The sequence below is a fragment of the Urocitellus parryii genome, chromosome 1, assembly GCF_045843805.1.
Source record: "Urocitellus parryii isolate mUroPar1 chromosome 1, mUroPar1.hap1, whole genome shotgun sequence".
NCBI lineage: Eukaryota > Metazoa > Chordata > Mammalia > Rodentia > Sciuridae > Urocitellus > Urocitellus parryii.
The window spans coordinates 107572008-107597836 of NC_135531.1; the positions used below are offsets into that span (position 1 = coordinate 107572008).

The 25829-nt window shown below is 36.9% G+C and overlaps 1 protein-coding gene and 1 pseudogene across 1 annotated transcript in view; both read right to left on the reverse strand.

Moving 5' to 3' along the window:
• The window catches only part of LOC144254161 (coiled-coil domain-containing protein 192-like), a 195212-nt gene that overhangs the window by 24407 nt on the left and 144976 nt on the right, over window positions 1-25829 (reverse strand). The gene's annotated exons all lie outside the window — the stretch shown is intronic.
• LOC144254009 (vesicle-associated membrane protein 7-like) lies at window positions 9703-10368 on the reverse strand (annotated as a pseudogene).

The window sequence follows — 25829 nt, forward strand, 5'->3', positions numbered from 1 at the left end:
TAAGATAAAATACAGAACCATGAATCCTGCAGAGCCTTGGCAGTGATGCAAAATATGCACAGGACCAGGGAGGAGTTTTTCCTTAGCCATTAATTACTTAATGAATAAATATAGGAAATTTACATTAGAACTACATAATTTGCTCCAGTTAACTTTTAGAAAGCTCTATCTAGTTTTTCCTGTAGTATGGTTTCAGGCATTATCAATCTTTTCATCTTTACAACATTCTGAGTCAAAGAACCCTTTAGATGTTGTTAGTGATAGGCATGAGAACCAAGTAGAGTCAGGTGCTTCCACCTGACTCTGGCAGTCAAATGTCTAGAGTGGTAAAACTGGATAAGCAGCATCATTTTCCAAGTGCTGCTAGAATAAGGCCTGATACAGTCTGGTTGTGTTACATATTAAATGTGCATAGGTACATTGTACATACATGTACATGGAAACATAACCTGGAGTCAGAAGAGTTCAGCTCAGGTAATACCTTTAATAATGCAAGCCTATGAACCTTCCCTCTCCCCAACAATACTATGGTTTTATGTAAAACCAAACCAACATAAACGTTTTGATTTCATAAATAATTCTAATGGATTAGCACTAAGCAAAAGAAAAATATAAGTACATAAATGAAATCATACAAGTTAGCATTTCCAAATGGGAGTCATTAATTCTGGAAGATTTTGGAGATTTAAACTTATTCATTCAGCCCATATAATGCACATAAGGCACAAACTTCTAAGGTAGGTCTTGGGAATAAAATAATGACTGAAAACCAGACCTTAGTCTCAAAGAAAAATTTAAATGATCAATATTTCCTATAGTGTTCAAAATAAGCTTTTTCTGTGACAATAATCTGTTAACTGGCTCTGTTTCATGATAAAGATTTACAGATATTCTCAGATACAAAAAGACAATCCATGATGAAAGCAAGAGTCCTGAGAAGTATTATAGTAGCTTTATGACATAAAATATATCCCTTAATTTCCTATTGTCAAGAGGACTGTGACTAGATTGATATAAAAGTGCCATTTTTCCTTGTATAGAAATAAAATACAATATTAATATTCAAGGGAGGAATCAATTTGTGTTTGATCTTGGGCCTTTCCAATTACTTGCTGTGTGAGCTTTATAGAGCTACTTAAATTTTCTGTGCTCTGGTTTCTTCATGTTCATAGGTCTATCAATACATTACTACAGTACCTCTTAATGTTGTAAGAGACTTAAAGAGACTAATTCATGTTAAAATCTTAGATAAGTGCCTGGCACATACTAGTTGCTCAAGAAATGTTCAGTATTATCTGTGTTCTACTATAAGCACATTCCCCAATTCATTCGGCAGCAAAGCCTGATCTGAATGATTGGGAGTCATTTATAGCATTTTTCCAACCCATTAAGTGTAAGGATGAATATATTTGACGATGTTGTTGTATGGTTCCAGATCCTGCTTTTTAAAATTTGAAAAATTTCTCATTCTGAGACACATTTGGTCCCTCATATTCAGACAAGAGATTTTTAGACCTATACTAGTCAAGGTAGATGGTGCAGAAATTTCCATCTCTGACTCAGAGGCCAGATATATTAAGCAAGGATGAGAGTCTCTTCAACTATAAACACTCTGAACCAATTGTAGCTCTACATCGAAACCATGTGAAACCTGTTTTCTCCACGACATTTATTATCACTAGATCAATCTTCCCCCTTACTTGTTCTCTCTGCTATAAATTTCCAAGGAACAGTTATTTTGGTTTTGGAACATTTGTCAAGTTGTAATAGTTCTACACCCCCGGCCTCCAGTTCTCTTAACCTCTATGCCTCCTCTCCCTACTCACATTCATACAAGCACACCATAAAGTACAGGTCAAAATGCTCCAATAGTTGGGCCTAGGTACTCTTCAGCCCTACTTTGGAAGCTTTTTCCACCTACCTCCACCTGGGATAAGTCCAGGAATCAATAAGTTTGAGTCTTGCCAAGCATCCTGACTCTATTCTGCCCTCCAGCACACATCTATTCTGTGCAAACTGCTGGTTGAAAGAGCTGTCTACTCTTCAGGCAGTTCATCTGGTTTTATTTCAGGAAGCGGACAGCAGATTCCAATCTAAAAGGCCTGTTCTTGTTAACGATGCTTCAGATCTCCAGAGATGTCTAGGAGAAAATTCTTCTAAGTCTCCTTCCTCTTTATCTTTAGGAAGTCTAAAATCTTTTCATGTGTTTAAAAATTCTCCAACTAGACCTAATCTTGACACCAGATTTAACCACGCTAACTACAGCTGGATTTATAAATCTGATCTTACTTCCATTTCTAATAGAAAGCAGCAGTCTAGGTAGAACTGAATCTGAAAATCTCTTTTCCAGGACACTCAGGGCATTTTCTTTCTCTGTTGTGGTCAGGGAGGCCTCAAGATGTAGAACTACTTAGTTCCCAAGGTGGAGAACAGTGAAGAGGAAAATCTTCTTTTATAACAGATATTAACATGAACGAGTGGAACATTCAAGACTCTGGAAGGTAAAGACCCAGTTTTTAGGGAAATATGATAAAGTGGCATCTGTGTTTGAATTCTCCCCAGACCTTTCACTCATTTGGGTATTCCAGAGCTTCTGTGGGCTTCAGTTTCTTGGTCGACAAAATAGGTATCATAATACCTGCAGAATGACGCCAGGTCACGGGTCAAAATTACTGAGACAGAATTCAGATTCATATGTGTCTGACTCCAAAACTACTGATCTTGTCCTTGAATCATGCTGTCTCTGGAAAATTCATATGTAAAACAGAACAGTCCTCTGCTGGTAAACAACATCAGTTAGCCATTAATATGAAGCTAATACAAGAATAATACAAAAGCATTTGGATAGTTTAACTTTTGATGATGGGACAAAAACAGACTGAATTTGCTGGTGAGGGTATGCTGAAATTAAGAGTGACTTGCTCATATTGAACATGGAGGCTGCAGGGCTGCAACCTCCCCAACCTGACAGGTGTCCAAGAAGCTGAGAGTAGAGACTGCTCCCTTTCCAGGCCCATGCGGCACAGTCTAACTCAATCTACATTATGTACATTTCCTGCCTTTTGTTTCAGTTGCCTGCCCCTTTTTAAAACGCTTTGTTTGCCTTCAGAGATTTTGAAGATGGAATTTTGAAACAATAAATTTCATTTGTCTTCCTTTAAAGCTGACTTTGAATGAAACCTATCTTCCTATTAATTTGACTTTGAATATGTCTGGAATAGGGATCCAAGAGATCATTGTGGCCTAGCCTCTTCTCCTTGGTGGTATTGGTCCCTTCAGATAACAGGACTGGGTGTAGCAGGGCTACACGTGGCAGCTGCAGTGTTAATTCAAGGCAGCACTGTCCTAATTAACATGGTGGAGGGTGAGGCAATGGAGCTGGCTGTGTTTCTTTGATGGTTGGATGTACACCTGGTAATGTGGTCCACACAGCAAACCTTTGAAGTCTCATTAGAAGCATTGTGGGGGCTCATTAAGAGCTGAGCCAGAGAGGAAAAACTATAGCAGAAATATCCAGTTAGTTAAAAACGGAACAAACAAACAAACAAACCTCTAAACAGTGAAGACTTTCCTTTGGAACAATCCCGGATGTCCTGGACATGATAGTTTCCATACCTCCTAATTATCACTGAAAGCAATCCATTCAAGACATGGTTCCTTGTTGAGAGGCTTCCCACCATCAAAGGGCCCCACTGTTCTGTGATTTCTGCAAATGCAAAATGCTTGACTTCCTAGTAGCTATGTTCCAAATCCCTTTGGTATAGACTCTAAACACCACACTTGAAAAAAGAAAAAGTAAAGTACAACTACTTTTTTTTCTAAAGCCAGATCTTGTCCTCCATGGAGATAAGAGAAAAACATGTATTCAAAACATTGTTGTATGCTGTGAATAAGAACCCATAATTTATGTCTTTAAGGAAGACTATGAAAAGAACAGCCTGAAGATACTGTCTCAGCTCAGTGGCTTTCCTTGCTTGATATTGTGTCCTCACAACAATTTTTATTTTGAACAGAGGTGGAGGAGACAAGGAGGATAGGGTTTTAAATAAGTGGGTAAAGAACTCTAGAAAAAACATGGGTAAAAGGTTAAAAATAAGGGGAAAGAGCATTAACTCTTTAATAGTATTAACTCCCTCTCTGAGTTCTGTATGTTGTCATCCCTCTGTGAACTGAAAGGAAAAAATATACTCTATCTCTACATCTACCAATAAATACATAAAAAATATAATGTATTAGCTTGTAGGGCTGGCAGGAATATAACATGTGTTCTTTAAGCTTCCAGTGGTCAATTATTTTGGAGAGGATGTAGGGACAGTCCATTTGAATTACAGGCGAGTGGGAACTTTTGTCATAGGTTATACAGCAGCAACACCACCAGCAGATTTTCTCCCAGCTTCTCTTCAGCCATCAGAACACCCTGGATTATGTCAGTATTTGCTTGTCTTGGTCTTTGTCCCCTCCCGTGGTATGTAAACCCTTGGAGATAGAGACAGTGTGTTCCCTGGCTCCATATCTTTGGGACCTTGAACACTTCCATGGGCCACAGAGGGTGTTCCACCAATGTCTGCAGACATGCACTGATACTGTGGGACTTAACATATGCCTGGGAAATGGAAGAAAGCCATTTCTGTTGCAGGATTGGACTGATTGTGATGGGGGCACTTGGGGAACTATTTTAAAAGTGTTCATATTGGATGATGTTCTATATATAGCTTGAAGGTCATATCTTACATAAAGTAAATATCTTAGTTGACTAATGTAAGTGATTCAGAGCAAGTTTGTTTATATCTAATAAAATTACACAATACACAAAACTACAGGAAACTCGCATTCTGCCTATCTTCTTTTTTCCAGCTAAATTAGGTTCCAAGAGAGGAAATATGCTTCTCTCTCACAGCCAGCCACTTTTAAACAACCTCAAAGGCCTATTCCCTATGGGTTATACTTTGGCAGAACACTGCTGTTAGCCTGTGTACAGGGTCATGTGAAATGCTGTGATCTGAACAGTCAGTGGTCCACCACTTACTAATAGATGCCCCCTTTCTTACGGCTCCTGCATGGGAAAAGAAATTCCCATGGTTATTGCAGAGGGGAAACAATGGGAATATTTGGGGGAACTGTGCCACGTTTCAACTATTACAACTCCTGTATGTTTATTCAGTTCTGAACAATGCCTAGTTTGACACTAGGAGTTTACTGTTGTATGGATTTCCCAATTACACACCCAACCATTGACAAGCACAGCTGGAAGTTTCCTTTCATGTTGCATCACTCCACGTCAATCACTTGCTAAAGAGGGACACATTGACCAGTAAATCTGAGAAAGGCAGAGCATTGATTTCATCTGGGCACAAATTCTGCGTAATTTCCTTAGGAAGTCAGTTTCAAGAGCAACTGCTGGTCCTTGTGTGTAAGCTCTTGCATTTTCTATTAGCCAAGATTCCAAAATCTTCTTGTGATCCACTAAATAGTGATCCAGTTTAAAGGCAGATAAACACATTTAATATTTCACCTTGAAACCCTTAAAATCATATATCATTTTGCAGATGTATAAACAAGACCAGAAAGGTCTAACCTCAACCTTTAGGTTGAAGATGCAGATCTGAGACTCCTTTTAGAAGCTAAGAAAGATCGGTCTTCCTTTGCAACATATTTGATTCTTTCCATCTTCTTATAGACCCTCCCCTGTTTCGTCTGTTTAACATAAGCCTTTTATGTTGAACATAAAGACTTATGTTTAACATAAGTCTTTGGCAAGCACAGGGGAAGTGCCAAATTAAAATGAAATTAAAATGTTTAAATTAAAATGAACACATTTTGAAAATACTAAAATTTGATCCTGCTATTGATTATCTTTCATAGGAGAGGCAGTAAAAGTCAACTTAGAGATAAGTTGAAATTCTGATTTTCCCTAAAATGTAAAAAAATATACACATAAAGCAGTCTGTCAAGTCTATTTTTCTATCTTGACCAGAAACATAAAAAAGGAAGCATTTATCATTACTTCAGTAAACTTCAGTGCACTGTTGTCTTAGCACTTTATACCTAAAACTTTAAAAAATGAAGCAATAAATTCTCTTCATTAGAAGTGAAGACTCGATATCAGAAAATATGAGTGGTTTTCTTGTAGTCAAGGTAATCATGGACATATTATTTAACTTTACAGCTGTTATAGCTGTTGAGCTTGGGACCATCAAACATCCACAAAAGACCACAAACTTGAAAACAAATTTTAAAAGTTGCAAACATGTTAAAAATAGAAACAACTTGTTTTCTTCTTAAATGCAACCCATTTTGAAGATCATGGTTATCCACATCTAGTGTGGTGAACCTCAACCTTTAATTGATTTCTTCTTTTTATTGATTTATTCCCACTTGGTAGGAAACACACTCTTACCCATTCAGGGTAACTCCATGCTCGCAGTTTAGAGCTGTCACTTCTCAGTCTCCACAGGATTAGGTCAGCCAGTTCTGCATGCTCTCACTCACCTTTTCCTATCTTTTGCATGACAAAATCTATAAGAAGTTTATGTACCTTTCTGCAATGGTTTGACAGAAAGATGTCTGCTACTTGTGTGGCCCCTGCTCTGTCAGTCTCATCCAGTGCCCTCCAGTGTCCTTTGCTGGCTGGGTTTCCACAAAGCTATGGCTGATTTCACCTTCTTTTTAAGTGTTGTGTGGAAGGCCATGATTTCTGACATAACCCATTTTATCTTGGTTGCCATCTGTCTCCTTGCCCCATCCTAGGCTTCATTGGGTCTCAGCAATTTTGCCTCTTGCTCCCTACCCTGCTGGTGCTCATGAGAACAGCCATCTCTCCTTGACTATACACATGAGACTGGGGAAACCAGAAGCAGTCTGACTTCTAGCCAGTCGGGGTGCAGGGGATGGGGGGTCGTCTTAAGGGCTTGCTGACTCCTCAGGCTCTGTGTGGTAAAGCTGTGAATCCGCTCCAAACCTAACTGGGTTTTAACCACTGCCCACTGCCTTCTTCTAGGTGTTTGATCTTGTGTTTGATCTTGTGCCTGACTTCATAGACCTTTCTCTCTCTCCTCCCTTGGACTGCTCCTTTTAGCAACAGAAAGGTAAGAATTTTCTCTACATCACATCACATCCCATGACCTCCCTTTCTTCTCTATGGTATGATCCAGGGCCGACTTTCTAAGCTGGGGTTCTTGATATACATTATAAGTTCAACAATAACAGATTTCCACTTTCACAGGTCAAAGATGATCAGATATTAGAAGTTTTAAGACATCTAACCTATGAGATTATGGTTTTGAGAGTCTAAGAAAATTCTTTTTGCTCCTCAAAGCCTGTTTTTCAAAACTGTCACCTGTGGAGCCTAAAACATCTCAATTTGAATGTCAAAGTCACCCAGCTATTCTTTATGCTGCACAGCTTCTATTCTCCTTAACCTGAGAAATAAGCCTCAGCCTCAAGGTCTCGGCTTAATGACAAAAGGAAATTTGGGGTAGGGTGTCAGTGGGTAAAAAATAAAACTAAATGAAAAAGACTGGAAATTGTAGTGGAGGACATTTGAAAACTATTTTCTTTAAAAAATCACTATAAAAAACCCCCCAAAACAACAACAACAACAACAAATCACTATAAAAAATTCAAATCACAAACCAAAGTAATAGTTTTCCTTGAGGATGTGATAGCACTGCCATGACTATATTTTATCAGAAAGAAGTGATGTTAATTTTTTTCATTTCTGATCTAATTTATTTACGTTTTTATTCTGTTTTGGAAAAGTGAAAGGAAAGACAAGAATGACTTGTAATGTCATATTAAGTATAATAGTCCTTCAAGCTACTGGGTCTCAGAACACACCACCTCAAAGGCAACTGACTCTGGGAGGTCAGGACATGCCCCCCCGAAACACACTTTGGCCTATTTCGGGCTGGTTTTTCAGAGAGACTGCAAACACAGGAGTAGCCCTTCTTTTGTTCTTTGGTTAAACTGACATCTATAAAGGCAAGCACACTAGTAAAAGCATCAGGAAGAGTGCTGCTCAGAGACAACCTTTATTACCTGAGAAGTCTCTGTAAAACAAGACAACTTTTATTCACCTTACACTGCTCCACCTCCTCCTTCCCCTCCCACAACTCCCCTTTTCACCTCCCAGAAGCCAGAGCCTCTACTCCTTTCTGTGGCTCCAGAGGCTAGGTAAGCTTCTGTCACCTGACCTGCAAGTCTCACATTTTGTGGGGCTCTGTAATTTGTAAAATAGCTTTTGCCTACCAATTGGTCTTAAATCCATCTAATTTCTAACCAGCTAAAGAACCTAGAAGGAGAGAGGGAAGTCATTTTATTTTCTCCTCTACATACTTCTGTAAAAATTTAGGTTAAAAAAATTTCATGTGATGTTACTTAATTTAGTCCTGAGGAAAAACCTGCAGACCTTTAAGTTCTTAAGGCAGAAACTGATTTGCCTCAAATCAAAGAGCTGTTAATTTATACATCCAGAGGCAATAACCAGGTTTAAACTATGAATGTATTTTCCATCTTTCTCTCTTAAAAATAATCATCTGTGCTGAGAAAGAATCATAGAATTGGGAGTTCCAGGGTTGAACAGACTGTGAAATGGGAATCATCAGTGTGTGTACAAGGTAGGTAGCAGATGAGGTGGCTTCTATACAGGTGAGCAGAAGGACTACATCCAACTACTCTGAATTGAAGCTATGTTTTAGAAAGCACCAGCCATGAGTAGACAATAATCTACATTCCTTCACCAAAACTCTCCCTGTTTATTATAACCTGATTACACTAGTTGCAGTTTACACATCATTCCTCTTCTGCCAATATAGGCAGAGTGTTCTGGGCTACTGAATCAAATAGCTGGATTATCAGTTCTAGGAATTCAACTGACTATGAAGTACTAAGATTTCTTACTGGATTTCTTTGTACCCTTTTAGAGATGAGTCCCCAGCAGGCTAAAGATTTTTCACCCAAAATTTTAAATTGGTGCATTATAATTGTAGAGGATTTTTTTAATAACTTAATTTTTGATAAATTTTAAATCTTTTGTGGGTCAAATTGCTTTGACTAGTTTTAGGTGCTGGTAATATACTTAATGAAAATATAAACCCTCTTGAAGTAAAATTGATCTGAAATTTTTGTATTTACTTGTAATAACTAAGATAAAACCACTTCAAAGTAAAAATTTGAAATAAATGCCAGACTTTAGTATCTATCTATATCAGTCTCTCTTTCAAGAAAAAATAATTAAAATATTTGTTGTGTCTAAAAATATTGTAATTGATCCTGATACTGACCTATAATAGCTAAAATGTTATAATATGCTGAAGAAATCTTCAATGTAAATTGCTTGAGAATAAATTTATAGCATAAATCTGAGGTTTTAAGTTGGGAGAAGGAGTTCAATTTCTTCTAAAAGAGGAGCATTTGAAAATAAATTGCCCTTATGTAAATGAATTTTTCATTTATTGTGTTACTTTATTTATTTTTTAAAGGCTACTGCTGTAATGACTGGTTCGATCTGAAGTTCTTTGGAATAAAGGTTGATAGGACAAAGATAAATCTGGAGACATAGACTAAGATTAAAAAAAGAATCAATGAAAAGAGGGCTGAAGAGACTGGCAGACACTTTCTGCCAGTAATGAAAGGCTTGGGTCACATGGATTATTTTTAACTCCTTTTTCTCTTGTATCCTTGGTCAATGATAATTTTTCTTTCTTATTTCTTCACACAGCTTAGCCATGTAAATCCACCACAGAGAGGTGACACAATAATATAGATGAACACAATTGATACAATGATAATGATGATTAATGAATAGCTTGATGTTCTTCATACATATAGCTCGTGAAAGATTTCTGCTGGTAGTTTTGAAAGTGACAGATGAATCCACGAGATTTTCTGTTTTATCTATCAATAATTCCGATCTTTCTCCACGCTGAGCTACTAGATCTATGTTTCTGACCATGATTCCCTTCAGTTCATCCACTAGACTTGAGTCTCCATCACTTTGTCTAGGCCCTTATTCTCAGAATGAAGCTTCAGTTGTGCAGCCAAGACACTTGAGAACTCACTCTTCATGGCATATGGATGTGCTGTCTGTGCCCTTGAGCCATAAGTTGTCTGAAACCTCTTCTTTACCTCATTCAAAAAATTGAAGGCTCGGGAACGTTCAAAGTCATCATCAGTGATACAAAGACATAGAATCCTGTCTTGGCAGATGTAATGAAACAAATAATTACCATGTGAGTGTATTAGTTTGTTATTTTCAGAAGGTATCTTAGCCAGAATCTGCTCTATCACCTCCAGGAAGTTTCTTCCACACCAAGCATGTTTGGCAAGTATAGTGGTTCCCCTGGCAACAATAGCAAAAAGAATGGCCATGGTGTCAATCTTGCAAGGGAGTTCGAGACCAAGAGGATGGGGCCAGGTCTGGGTTGCTGTTTGCCGGTACACCCTATTGTGTTACTTTAAAAGCATTAAAATGAATGTTAGCTTGTGGGTTCCTTGCACTTTGTTCATTGTCATGATTATCTTGTGTCAAGTCAGACATTTCCAGATTCAAGAGATGTGGCACATTAAGAAGAAAAGCAATGGAGGATGCAGTCTATACTAGCATGTATGCTTAGCGTGGCAAGGATCTGAATTCATTGTCCTGCACTAAAAAAGGCAATAATAGAACTTCTCAGCAGAAAAAAAGAGATGTGATTTTTTTTTAAATCAACTTCAGTGAGATAGCAATTCACACCCACAAAATGTAATAAAATACAAAAAGCAAAACCCTGGAAAATACTAAGTGTTGGTAACAATGTGGAGAAATTGGAATCCTTGTTCACTGCTAGTGAAGATGAAAATTACATCTTTCTGTGGAAAACAGTGCAGTGGTTCCTCAAAAAATTAAACAGAATTATCAGATGACCCCAAAATTCCTTTCTAGATGTATACCCCAAATCATTGAAACAGACTTGAACAGATATTTGTGGATTGATATTCATAGCACCACTATTGACAATAGCCAAAGATAGAAATAATCATCTGTTAATAGCCCATTAATGGATGAGGGGCTAAACAAAATGTAATAATATTCACAATGGAAAGTTATTCAGCTTTAAATATTATAATGCTGACATGTATTACAAATGGATAAACCTCTACAACATTAGGCAAACTGAAATAGACACAAAAGGACAAATGTATGATTCTGTTTATAGAATGGTCAAATTCACAGAGATAGAAAGTACAATAGTGGTTACTTACAGGTGGAGAGAGAGAGAGAAAGGAGCTAGTGTTTAACAGGTAGAAGAGAATTTGGGTTTCGATAGAGGAAAAGCAGTGATGATGGCTTCACACCCTTATACTTATTGCATCTGAAGTGACCCTTGAAAATGTGTAACATGGTAAATTATGCATATTTTACCACAACAAGAAAGTTTTTAGAATGTGTGACTTTTGCACATGTACATCTAGCATCCTCTTAACAAAATAATAGTTTCTTACCTGTACTTAGATTTACCCTTTGGAATTATCTTTCTTTCCCTATTGGCAGAAATTACTTCTCTAAATCTCAATTTATCTTCTGTCACATAAAGAAGTGGAATTGGGTAATTTTTGGCTTTTCTTGACCTGTTATTATCACCTTAGATGATTGAATGGAAAATATGAGGCCATTATTCTATTAAAAATAGAAAATTACTCTTTCTGCATTCCAATTGTCTTATGAAAGGGACATGAACTGTAAGTTTACTTTTCCTTGTCAATTGCACCTTTTGATAGTCATAAAATGCTATTTTGGTAAAGTTCATTAAGATCTTGGCAAATGTCTTAAATGTAAAATATTTTGAGAAAAAAAGCAATTTTTTATCATATAAATTGTGAACCTGACATGATAGCATAGTATCTACATTAGCATTACCAGTCAATGACAGAAAAACAAAAATACTTTCTTAAGAAAAGCAAAAACTTCCTTATGTCTTCTAAACTAAAATTCATTATTATATGATATAAATAGCCAAGATAAAGTATTGTACAATATTTAATATTTTTCTAAGTACTATTATATATCTCCCTATTATATGAAATTGAAGCCTGCAAGAAGCAACTTTGTAGGTTAATAAGACTAATATTTATTTATTTACTTATTTACTTATGTCATGATACTGGGGATCAAATCCCGTGTCTGTGCAGGCTAAGCAGATGTTCCACCACTGAGCTCCACCCCCAAAGCTCCACCCCATCCTCAAAAGTGATAGAAGTAGAAATTAGTTTCCATGTTATTTTGTTTTGTAATGAGGATTGAATCCAGAGCCTTCCATCACTGAGTTATATCCCAGCCTTTTAAAACTTTTTTGAGACAGGCTCTCTCTAATTTGCTGAAGCTGGCCTCAAACTTGTGACCCTCCTGTCTCAGCCTTTTGAATTACTGGGATGACAGGTGTGCACCATTGTGCACAGCAGTTTCCATGTTCTTGAGAGGTTGAATCCTTTGTCTCCTGGGATTGCTTTATTCTAAGAAAGGGTACTAGTTAGAATGGACTAGGTTAGTCTATAGAAACAAACCTGGAAACTTTAGTGACTTAAAACTGAATAACTTGTTTTTCACTCATGCAAAATCTCCTGCATGTACAGCAGTCCTCTAGACAGCTCGTTTTTAGCAGAGACTGGGAAGCTAGAATGTTTGCATCTTGTGGAAGCAAGCACCTCAACATGAATCTTCCAATTTGCCCAGGGAAAGAGAGAGCTGGTTTGCATTGGAGGCCTTTCATTTCCTCAGCCTGGGGCACGACATGTTACTGAAGCTTATAATTCATTGGCCAGAGAAAATCGTATGACCCTAGAGAGCTGCCCAGAGGCTGGGAAAGCTGTGTGCCATGTATATTCAGTGAGCATTTAGTCTTTGCCAAAATGAGCTTTAGTCTGAGCAGTTCCAAGTGGTCTGAACTGACCATATTCTTAAAGATTAGGCCATGGGAAATATTAAGGTTCCAGAAAAGGTACTGCATTATTTTTCAATTCTGCTCTAATTAGTTACTATAAATAGAAGCTTAAAGAACAAGCTCATTATATTACAGTTATCTACCATATATACATATAACACACATATTATATATACAAATATATGCCAACATATAATATAAATATATGTCATATTAATATATAAATATGTAATATAAATATATAATTTGTATATATGCACACACACATGTGTGTGTTTGTGTGTTTGTGTGTGTGTGGTATGCTGAGGATTTATCCTAGGTTCTCAAGCATGCTAGGCATGTGCTCTACTATTGAGCTACGTCTCCATACTCTTTTTAAAAATAATTTTATTTTGAGATAACATCTTGCTAGCTTTAAATTTGTGATCCTCTTGTCCCTTCTGAGTAGCTAGTACAGGCATGCACCACTGCACCTGGCTTATTTTACAGTTCACTAAGTTAGAAGTCTAACTTGGATCTCCCTGGGTTAAAATCAAGGTTCTGGCAAGGCTGCACTCATTTTGGAAGGTTACATCCCTGGCTTGTGGCCTCCCGCTCTAACTTCAGAGCCAGTAACATTGCATCTCTATGACCCTTGTTCATAATCACATCTCCCTCAGACCACAGCTAAGAAAGATTCTCTGCTTTTTAAGGACTAATGTGATTACATTGGGCCCCCCTGGATAATCCATTACAATCTCCCTATCTCAAGATTCTTAACCTTAGTCACATCTGCAAAGTCCCTTTGGCCATGTAAATAACATATTTGCAGATTTCAGGGTTTATGATGAGGAAAACTTGGTTTGGGGCTAGGAGAACAGGGTCCATAACAACTACTTTTTGTCATGATGAAATTTACTCTCTTTAAAATTTAATGTTAATAACTGCCAGCCCCAGAACAATACAGCAGGCAGCAATCCTGGTGGATACTTTCTTCAATTAGACTTTATAGTCGAACAAGTTATTGAATGCTTGGCTGAAGAAGAGTCTAACATGAGCTACATCACTGGACTTTCACTGCCAACTTAGATGTATGTCTCATGAATGCATACAGATGGGAGTGATGTTCAAGCAAGGAATGTTTTTGAAAGTAAATTGAAAAGCACTTGATAAACTGTTTGAATTAGGGCAGGAAGTTTTCTCTTTTTTAACAAGCATATTGTGAATGTCAAAACTCAGTCCAAGAATGGAAAAAAAAAAAACCCCACTAAATTGTTTTACAGCTTCCGGCTGTTACGTTCTCTCTAAATTATTTGGTTATTATTGTTAAAAGAAAGATTTGCATTCCTCAACAATTACTCTTTCTTACGTATACAACTTATTCATCATATTTGGGATCTCCACAAACTGAATTTAAAAGATCTTATTAAAATAGCAGCAAACATAGTATTTTGATTATAAAAGGGTGTGCATTTATAAATATGTTTATATGGAGAAAGTGCTAATATGCAAAAACCAACATATTTGTGGGATAATAAGATTAAGGGCAATTTTTTTCTTGTTTAAAATTTTGTTTAATATTGTTTATGAAATACTTGTTAAATACATTTTGGTAAAGATAAGAATAATCAGTTTATATGTAAGAATGTTTTCAAAATATGTTTTGATGATGCAAATATACATTTTTTTCTCTGACCTCTGTTTCCAGAAGGTCAGAATCAACATAGTCCTGAAAAACTGAAGAAACTCTGCCTCTTAGACTCCTTCATGGCTACAGATGAGGTGACATAGAGATATTTTGTATTGATCCGCTTGTTCCAGTCAGACAAAGATAAGGCTCTGGGAATCAGTCCTGCACATCTTGCTGACAGCTCTTTGGTGTACTTAGAAAGGCCATAAAATTTCCCAACTTCCATGAAACTAAAAATAGCTGTTTGCCACATTAGAGTTACTGCATTTCTAACTTAAGTTTTGTTCTAAGCTAAGGTAATTAAGTAGAAGAAGTTTCCAGAAATGTTTGTCAGCAAGTCTAATTTTTCAGAGACCTCTGGTCCGCCCTCACACAGTGTCCTGAAGGTTTTCAACAAGGGTTGACAATGCACATTTCTGCACAGCATGAGCCAGTTAAAGGCTTTGTGAGGACCTTGGTTAACTCTGCTGAGCAGACCTTGTCTCAAGGAGACTGCCACGGCAACTCTGGTCTTTTGTCACCACACATGAGAACAGGTCTGCCTGGCTAGATCTTTTGATTTTTCAAAGAAACCAAAAATCAGAATTGCTAATTTTTTTTTCATAAACTTTGATGAACTCATTTCATTGAAACAACAGTCCAAAAACCTTAGCAGGATAGAATCAAACATTGAAATGTCCCAACTGTCTGAAACATTGGTTTTTATACTCCATTTATACACAGGAATCCATTGGAAGCTTGTGAATTCTTGGGGTCCACCTGAGATATTTCAATTCAGCTCCCTCATCCAAGGTGATTTTCATGATGGTCTTAAGATTATGCTTTGAAAAATACTGTCTTAAAAGATAAATTGGACATAAATTTTCTGATTTTCACTAATTTCCAGTATTCATCTGGTGAAGGAGTAAAATGTCAGCTCCTAGCTACCAGGCTTAAACTATTCCAGACTATTCTCTGTGGCATAGCACCTGGCCACCAGCTTCTTAAGCAAGAGTCATGTAGGCAGGGAGCTCAAGGAAGAGTGGTTGGAGAAGACTGGAAAACTGGGGAGTTGGCTTGACAATGTTTACAAATCAGACAATTAGAAAACGATACAAAATCATATGTCATCAAGGGCCCAAATAGGAAGCTCAGATGATCTGCACTATGGTTGGTCAGAAAGGGACCAAGTCAAATAGAACTGGAATGGTTGCAATTGCTTCAGGGTGTTGAGGTTTGAGATGAACCATCAAAAATGTGTTGGAATGGGAAGAGACAGATGAATGGTGAGAAGGCCCAGCTCAGCTGGAGCATGAAGGAAGCTTCTCAGATGCCGGGCTCTTCCCCTTGGCCTTCTCTGCTGCCAGTGCAGAAACAGCCTCCATCTCTTCTCTCACTCCTTCAGGAATTATTTAATCTTGGTTTTATTTTTAATTTAATTGTGTTTGCTTTTCACATCTAAATTAGTGACTCTCATTTTCTCTATTTTCAGGCTTATTTATATTTGTTTATTTTCTAAATCAAGAAATTTGTTTATTTTCTAAATCTAATTTAGAGCAAACTTGAAAATAGTTTTGCAAGGAGCCCATCACCTCACATGTACTTGTTTCATCAAAATTTTTACAAATATTCATAAAAATATGAGTGAGAGAGGAAAGAGAAATTTTCTAATAATCTCCTAAGCCTTCCTTCTTTGGCTACCACCTATCCCAAATAGCTCTTTTGATGATAATTTCTCCCTCTCTCCCTTCCTTTCTCCATTCTTCTTCTTCCTTCCTTCCTTCCTTCCTTCCTTCCTTCCTTCCTTCCTTCCTTCCTTCCTTCCTTCCTTCCTTCCTTCCTTCCTTTCTTTCTTTCTTTCTTTGACAGAAAAGTGTGTTTCCAAGGCTAACCTAGAACTTGTGACCCTTCTGCCTCAGCCTCTCAGGTAGCAAGGATGATGATTATTCTTTAGGAATGACATTACTTACACCTACCAATGTCATGATTCAATAAAACAGTTTCAAGAAATATGTCAGTGAAGCATGGAATGAATTTTATTACAGGAGCTCCAAGAAAACAAAGAATTTGTCCTTTTTGCTTATCATAAATAGGTGCTCAAATTTATTACATGGAATGAAGTTGATTATAATTTGTCATGGCCTACTGTTTGGCTTAATTTATATTTCTGCTTAAAAATTGACTCATGTAGACTTTAACTTTTTTTAACCAAATTGTGTGGGTTTTTTTTTTTTTTTGAGGGGGGGAGTTTTAATAGGAACTCGGCAGTGTTTTTTTCACAATAGTTTTTTTTTTCTTTTCAGAAGAGGGACTATTTAGTAATAAATGAGGCACAGAAAAATATCAACTTTTATATAAAACCTCTTTAATAAAGATGATTTTTAAGAAAACCTAATTATGACTGGGGTTATGGCTCAGTGGTAGAGCACTTGCCTAGCATGTGTGAAGCACTGGGTTTGATCTTCAGAACCACATAAAAATAAATAAAATAAAGGTATTGTGTCTATCTACAACTAAAAAAAAATTAAAAAAGAGAACCCAATACAAGACTTTGCTATATCCCCCTTATTTGTTAGCTAAGCCTATAGGGCACCAACCCATTCTGTCATGAAGAACATGATTGAGAAACTGTGACACTGTCTCTCAATTATAGGTGCATTTGTGATAGGGCTTTACAATGCTTAATGTACTTTCCTAGTTTGACTTTGTGAATACAACATCATTTGCACTAGTCCGTTCTAAGCATTCATCTGCCCAAGGAGAAATGGAATTTATTACAAAGAAAACACAGACAAGCTATACTCAGCTTTTGACCTTCAAAATTGGGTTATGTAGCAAACCATGTGTGGCAGATGGTATATTCCAAACATGGTCACAGCAACACGTCCCATCCCACATGTTCTTCCAAAACATGAGCTTGCCACACCCAATCACAAGATGAAATCTACTCCTTTCCCCTTGAATCTGCACTGGCCTTACTTAATGCTCTTGTGACTAATAGAATAAACACATCTCCATTTTATATATATATATATATATATATATATATATATATATATATGGAATTAAAATTCTCAGCCCTACTTTATAGGTGTAGCATTGCTAAGAGGAGACACCTGTAGGAACACTTGTGGTGCTGGGAGTTTCCATATATTTTCCAATAAAATCTTATATTCCAATCCAAGAGCAATGTAGAAACTGAGGCACAGCCAAAATACTAGGATTAATGGGACTGGGATTCAGATCCTAGTTTTTCTGATTCTTTTCTGTACCTTTTCCCTTGAGAACTAAATATTCACAGTAATTGTTAGAACGACTTTGATAAATGATGGTTAAATCTGCACGTGATGCTTAACTCCTGTGAATGTGGATAAGTTTAGAAGCTGGTTGGGCAGTTTTCTCTGAGGCTCTGAAGCCACTACTTAAGCATCCATGGTATAATAAATTGCCAGTAACCACAGAGGGAACCTGAGGTCCCACACAGAATTTAGACCCTGTGTCTCTCTTTATGCCCATTATCATTCTTAAGAAACATCCACACATTCAGGGTATTGGGAAAATATTAAAAAATAAATGTACAGATTGTTTTAAGGAAAAAACTATATATTTATGTGCACACACACACACACACACACACACTACAAATTGTGAGTCTGGTCCTTCAAGATCAAGCCTGGCTCTTTAAAATGAGTTTCTGGAAACCCATATGTGAGCTCTGAATCAGAAGATTCTCTGCTGGGCAATTGGGTTTGGATGGGCAGCTGTTTTTCTCATTGGGTCATTTTTATTTTATGATGCTCAGGATAACTTTTTACATTTATGGCTGGCAGTTGTAAGGTAGTGTTTATGTTCTTTAAGTTCAGGAGCAGGCCCTCTGGCTTGTTGACATTGTGGCTTTATAACTAAGTCAGTCTCCTGGTGTCCTAGAGACTATCCCAGCATTTCCTCTCCTGCAAACATTGCTTGCACTGTCTGTGCTGCTGGGAACTTGGTGTGCAGCCTTGGAGCAGGGCTTTTGTTTCTCTCTGGAGAAAGTGCCTTCACCTTTCCACCACTTTTCTTGAATGTGTTTCTTTCTTTAGGAAAATATTTATTTATGAAAGTATAAATTGATTGAACCCAGGAGCGCTTAATCACTGAGCCACATCCCTAGCCCTTTTTATTTTTTATTATGAGACAAGGTCTTGGTAAGTTACTTAGCACTTAGAAAAATAGCTAAAGCTGGTCTCGAACTTCAATCCTCCTGCACTCAGCCTTTCGAGTTGCTGGGATTACAGGCATGTACCCACCACTACACCCATCTGGCATATGTCTGTTTAGAATGATTCCTTTGGTGGTCCTCTTTGGTGACACACGTTGGGCAAAACAGAGAAATAAAGACATAATTCTAATTTTTACTCCAGGGGTTAAAATTAGGAGCATTCTAAAACATTTGAAACTAAATTTCCAAATGTGTGTGTGACTCCCTCAGTGTTCATAAAACTTTTTCTTCTGAACAGCTAGATGGTTCCAAGAAACTCACTCTCTAGCTGTTATAACTGCTTTGACATGCAGAAAAGGCTTCACAAACAAGGAAAAACTGAGGCCAGGGACCCCCATTCACCAAGACATCTGTCCTCAGTAGATATGGCCCATGCTCCTCAAAGTCACAAGGGCTATTTCGGAAAATATAAGTCCATCCTAAGTACAGAATTATTACAGATTTCTCTTGGAACCATTTTATTTAGAATGACCTCTTTCTGCTCATCCTGCCTAGACTCATCACTTTGGACAACCTAAGATTGGACTCCTGGGGTTTGAGTGGGTTCCAGCACTGTTGCTTCTCTATCTCAGTACTTCTTGGAGTCAGGCAACTTCTTGTAGCTGTGCTTTGTTCCTATCTAGCTCCTTCCTTTCTACTTCTCCCTTCCCCCCTCTCTTCTCCATACCTGCAAAACAGGACCACTTGCTGCTGATCAAAGTGGGTAAGATTTCAGCCCCTACTTTTCTTTAATGACTGTATCTCTAAACAAGATTTCTTTCATATAGGGAACTCTGAAACAAGTAACTAAACCAGCCTTTCTACTCTGTTAGCTAATATTTGGACTACATTAGGGTCTCTTTCAGGCCATTAAAGTATACTCTAGCAAGTTTTTAAGATATCCAGTTCCTCCATTTCTGTGTTAATCATAAAGTTGGATTGAACTCTTCGAAGCCTTTACTATTCTACTTCCCAGGACTTTAAGTCTCTCATTTAATACCAGGGAGAAACATTTATTGGATAGAACCTTTTCCATTAATTACTTCTGTAGCAATCAGCTCATATTCTAGTATTATTAAAGTTACTTTTGAAGTAAAATGTATTAGAAGTTGAAAGGTTCTTAAATCTTTTCACAGTTTCAATTTTTTTCAAAAGTAGAATATTTATTCTAATACAAACTTTTGAAATAAAAGAAAGAAATGAGGAAACTCTCCAAAGGTTAATTTCTAAGAGGAAAAATGAAAATACTATATATGCCCCTTTTCTAACACTATTATTCCATACTTTCATATGCCTATTTTCATTGAATAATATTAAAAACCCTCCCCGGCCTTCCCTCTTTTTATGACTAGCCAGCTTAGATATGCCAGCTTTCACATCAAGAATTGCTCTGTTATGAGCACTTTCACCAGCTAGCTTTAACTTTTGCATTCAAAAGTATACTACTGGGTCCAACGTGGTGCTTTGAGGAGACTTCTTTTTCTTTTCTTTCCTTTTCTTCTAATATGGCATTACTTTCTCAGAGTTTCAATATGGATTAATTGTGAACAGAGATTATATCCTTTTTTGGCAACCTCTTTCCTATAAGAAATTTTTTTCTTTTAAAAAAAACAGAATACATAATTTTTCTCTTTAAACTAGCTTTAAGTAGAATAAACTTGAATAGATTCTGATGTACTAGAGCACATGAGATCTAGTTCAACTAGACAGAGTCAAATATGGCCAAATGTGAGGCATCTACTATGTAACAACATTTAAGGTTATAGTAAAAGTCTGTTTTAAAAGCATGAAAGAGAACGTATAAAACTTTTAAGAATATAAGTTTTAGGGGAGAAACTCAAAAAACAAGTTGACCTGAAGTTTCAAGCTAAAGTTGTAAAAACTTCTGGTAGACTTGATTTGTAAGGGAAATAGTTTTCAATTTGAAGAAAAAACTTTTAGAGAAATGTGTGATGTCAATGGAGTAAGTAGGAGCTTCCTAGTCACCATGGTGAAAACATTCTGATTGGGCAATTATATCTAGGACTAATTCCTTGAACTGTACCAGCCATTATATATTTTATTATGTCTCTTTTGGGGTTTTACTTAATAAATCAAAAACACAAAACACAGAAAACAAAGGAAAAGAGTCAGGGACTATAAGTAGGAAACTTTTTGTTCTCTGAATGAAGGGAAACAGAGTACCAGGATTCGGGTCTAGAACTTGAAAACTGAAAAGAAAAAAAAAAAAGTGACTTTGTTCTGTAATGATTAAGTGTAAAGAGTCATCCTCATGAAAAATGCAGATTCCTTGGCTGGGGTTGTGGCTCAGTGGTAGTGCACTTGCCTCGAATGCATGAAGCACTGGGTACAAATAAATTAAATGAAGGTATTGTGTCCATCTACAACTAAAAAAGATTTTTTTTTTTTTTAAAAAAGCAGTTTCCTGATGGGCATGGTGGCAAAGGCCTGTAATCCCAGGGATTTGGGAGGCTAAGGTAGGGGATTGTAAATTTGAGGTCAGCCTTGGGCAATTTAGTGAGATTCTGTCACAGAATAAAATAAAAAAAGGGCTGGTGATGTAGCTCAATGCAAGGCCCCATTATGAGGGCTGAGTGGCAAGGGGAGGAGGGTTTTTAAAAAATTATATAATACAGGGTTCGGGGTATAGTAGCTCAATGGTAGAGTGCTTGCCTATACCATACCTGTAGCCCTGGGTTCTCAGCTCTGCAAAAAAAGAAAAAGAAAAAAACATCCTATGACCAATCAGTGCTTCTTCAAGAGTATGTCAAGTTAAGTAGCCTCGAATAATCTAACATTTTGATTGAAGTGGCACTTTTGTTGTTGTTTATTTCTGTTACCAGGATTGAATACAGGGGCACTTTACCACTGAGCTACATCCACATTCCTTTTTTACTTTTTATTTTGAGACAGGGTCTCACTAAATTGCCAAGGCTAGCCTTGAACTTACAATCCTCCTGCCTCATCCTCCCAAGTCACTGGGATTACAGACATAAGCCACTCATTACCCCCAGCGGTGGCACTACTTTTTATCCATGTATTTAGTTTCTTATACATCTTGCTCTAGATTATATTTTTGTGCTTACTCATTTCAGGAAGTAAATAACCAATGAATATTCATTAAGGACTTTCTAAAATGGGAAGGCATGATTCAGAGATATCAGAGTTCTAGAGCTAGCCTTAGTCTTGTGATATCTGGGTTTTCTTTCTTCTGTAAAATGTGGTCTTGGACCTGTTCTGGAGCTGTACAGGTAAAGTCAGTGAACAGCTCTGGCTTGCGCACCATCAGGACTGATGAGAGATGGGGCAACCATGGAGAACTCATTTCATTTAAGGGGGTCACTGATCAGCTGTAACCAAAGGTTTCCAGGCAAGAATCTGAGCCTAGGATTGACAGATTGTCCAATTTTGCAAGGGAAACTGGGAATTCTGCTTGCAATGTGAAATTTCTTGATTGTTAAGCATTTGAAATTATTGTAAAATACCTAAAACTTTGTAGAACAGGCTGATACTTGATTTATTTTTTTTTCAGGAATGGGGATTGAATCCAGAGGCTCTCTGCCACTGAGTTACATCTTCAGTTCTTTTTTTTTTTTTTTGATATTTATTTTTTAGTATTCGGCAGACACAACATCTTTGTTTGTACTTGGTGCTGAGGATCGAACCTGGGCCACACGCATGCCAGGTGAGCATGCTACCGCTTGAGCCACATCTCCAGCCCTCTTTTTTTTTTTTTTTTTTAATTTTGAGACAATCTTTCACTAAATTGTCCAGACTGGTCTTGAACTTGTGATCCTCCTACCTCAGCCTCCCAAACAGCTGGAATTATAGGCATGTACCACAATACCCTGCTGGATTAATACATTGAAGAGCACTTAAAAGATTTTGGCTGGATGAATTTAACCCACAGACTAATTTTTGGCCTTGTAAAGATCCTTCTATGTCTAAAATCTTATATACCTCTTAACATTTCTCAGCCATTAAGATCCATGACCACACTGGCAACTCTAGTTGAATGAAGAGAAATAGAGTACCAGTACTAACTAGTAGTTACTACTACTCTTGGGAAGTAACCAGGAGATTCTAGTTATCACTGATAGACTTAGTTTTCAAAGGGACCATCCTAAGAAGGTATTCAGTGGAGCAGATGCCTGGTTGTAGAAACTTAAATTATCCATACTTATTTAATATGTCATGGCCAATGACTGCGCTTATATGAGTGAATTAGAATTAGACAGGTCTAAAAGTTTTGAGCAATAAGATTGCCTCTGATTCATAAAATGTATCTTGTTAGTGGTAAGGCCTGTATTTCCATGTCATGCACACACACAATGGAGGTATCTAATTAGGACAAACAAATATTTCAGCTTTGCTTCTCTTTTATAAACCACAACTGCTTAAATAATCCTTACATCTGTGCTGTTATTCATTTGATCTTTGAAGGTTTGAATTTTTTTTAGTCTTAAATGTTTGACAAGTCTAATGCAGTCATGCTGAATTTAAAAAGATAATCCATGGTATAATTTATAAAATCTAATTTCACATACACATATGCAACATTGACACCCTATTCTTCACACGTATTTAAGTTTGAAAGATTCAGTTCAGAAGATTCCTTCAGCTGTATTTGGAAGTGTTTTCTCCAAGTGATTAGATTTCTGCCCCTTATATTGAATGATCTTTTGCTATGTCAATGTTCTGGAAAAATTAGTATGCTTCCTTTGACATTTTATACAATACTGACTCATTTGATATTTCCAGGTTATTAAAGGTCTAAGTATTTATAGAAGAGTATAATAACCCACACCCCCCTTTTTGGAAGTGATTCACTAGCTGGGGATTTCTAAAGATACATTGAGAACAACCTTGGATCGAAGTGTGTGTCCTTGTTCTGTCACTGACCCCAGGACTTTGGACAATCAGACTTAGCATTGGTTGATTTTCTATGTGCCAGATATTTTATATACATTACTCCTGATCTCTCAACTGGCCCACAAGTAGCTATTTTGATCCCTATATTACAGGTGAGGAAATTGAGGCTCAGAGATTGGGTGACTGAGTGGGATCCAAAGCTAATTCTGTACAGTCGCATAGTCCATATTCTGTTCATTACTTCCTGGTGCTTCCCAATGCAGCAGAGTGGAGAGAGAGTTTTCTGGGCCCCAGTTTTCTCATCTGTAAAACATGGGAGTGGGACAAGGTGAACATGAAGTTCTATTTAACTTCTAACATTCTCTACTGGTATAGTATGTCTTTCTGCTACAAAGAATGTGACTCATTCTTAGGAGAAACCCTCTTTGGATGTTTTCAGATACCTCTGATCCTGGCTGATATTTTCAAACAGGATGTTGACAGATATACTTAATATTAATCTTGTCTCCTGTGGTATTTGGATTTCTGCCAATTCTTTGTTACTTGAAACAATGGGCAGCATTATTTTCTCTGTTCTTTGATTTTCACATAACCTACTGTGCTGTTTCTCTTCGTAACCTTGAGTTTTGAGTTTATGTTTAACCAGACTCTTACTTTTTAAAAATACATGAAAACTTTATTTGCACATTTGACCAACTATATTATATATTTTGAGTACTTCATGTTCTTAATTATCTATTTTCTCTTTAGAACCTCATGTAAAATGATGCCATGTCTACATAAAATTGGACGACAAGATCATGATGTCAGAGGACCACTGTCAGTTGCCAATGGAGCTTTTAGAGCTAGTGAAGATAATATTCAAAATTCTCTTTATATCATCTATATATCTAAAATTCATACAATACTTGCAAGCACTTTTATTTTTGGGGCTGGGGATTGAATCCACTGCCTTCTGCATGCTAAAAATAAGCTGTACTGCTGAGCTATACCCTTCAGCCTTACTACTTCTGACTATAATGGGAATACATTCTAAGTCCACGTAGATTGTTTTAAGGCATTTAGATATCTCGTCTACATCTGAACTAATGTCAGCATTTTAGATACTAAATTAATTTTTATATAAATTTAGCAATGATCTCATCTGTATTTTTCTGTCCTGCTAGATCCATTCAAGAATTCATCTTTCTGATATAATAAGAATTACCTGGTAACAAAACAACAAACAACAGCCTTGTAGTTATCACAGGGTTGTCTATTTAGAGACAATATATTTCTATGATGTTCATATCTAATTTGGGGTCTTTCTCTTGCTGCTCCAAAAATGTAATGCCATCATATAATTGTGCAACTTAATTTTTATATAAAGAACTTGAACTTAATATCTTTAATAATTGCTGTGATCAACATTCTTTATAGCCTCTTGACTTGTTCAGCCTTAGTGATTTGCACATCTTTAATTCCTACTCCTGATAAGAATGCTCTGTTGAAAACCCAACATTTGTTGATAGTCTTCTTTATGCAAGGCAATATAGTTCTGGGTACTGTGGGAGGATACACATATGCTAAAGATATAATTCACACCCTGAAAGAGTTTATGGTCCAACATGGACAAAGTGGAAAAAGACAATGAGTGGTAAGATAAATTCAAAGATGATAAATGACATTACAAGAGCATGCATAAGAGCCTCAGGGGATCTGAACAGCTGGCATTTCACCTGGACTTGAATATCAGAGAAATTTTAAACAGGGACACAGGGAATTTGGGGAGAATATTCTAGACAAAAGGAACAAAGCAAAGTTTGACATGACTAGGTCCATTCTTTTTTAATTTTCCTCTGTGTCTAGCTTCTTCCTATACCTATATCTCAATGTGTTTAGCTCATATTCATCATTTAAGAATTATTTAAGAGTTGGGTGCAATGACTCATGCCTGTAATCTGATCACTCAGGAGACTGAGGCAGGAGGATCAAAAATCTGAGGCTTGCATCAACAACTTAGCAAGACCTTGTCTCAAAATAAGAAAATTTAAAAAAAAAATGAACAAGGGTTGGGGATGGATGTACTCAGTAGTAGAGCACTTATCTAGCATGGCTGTGGTTCAATCCCCAGTATTGAAGGAAAAAAAAGTTATTTAGGGGCGACATCTTT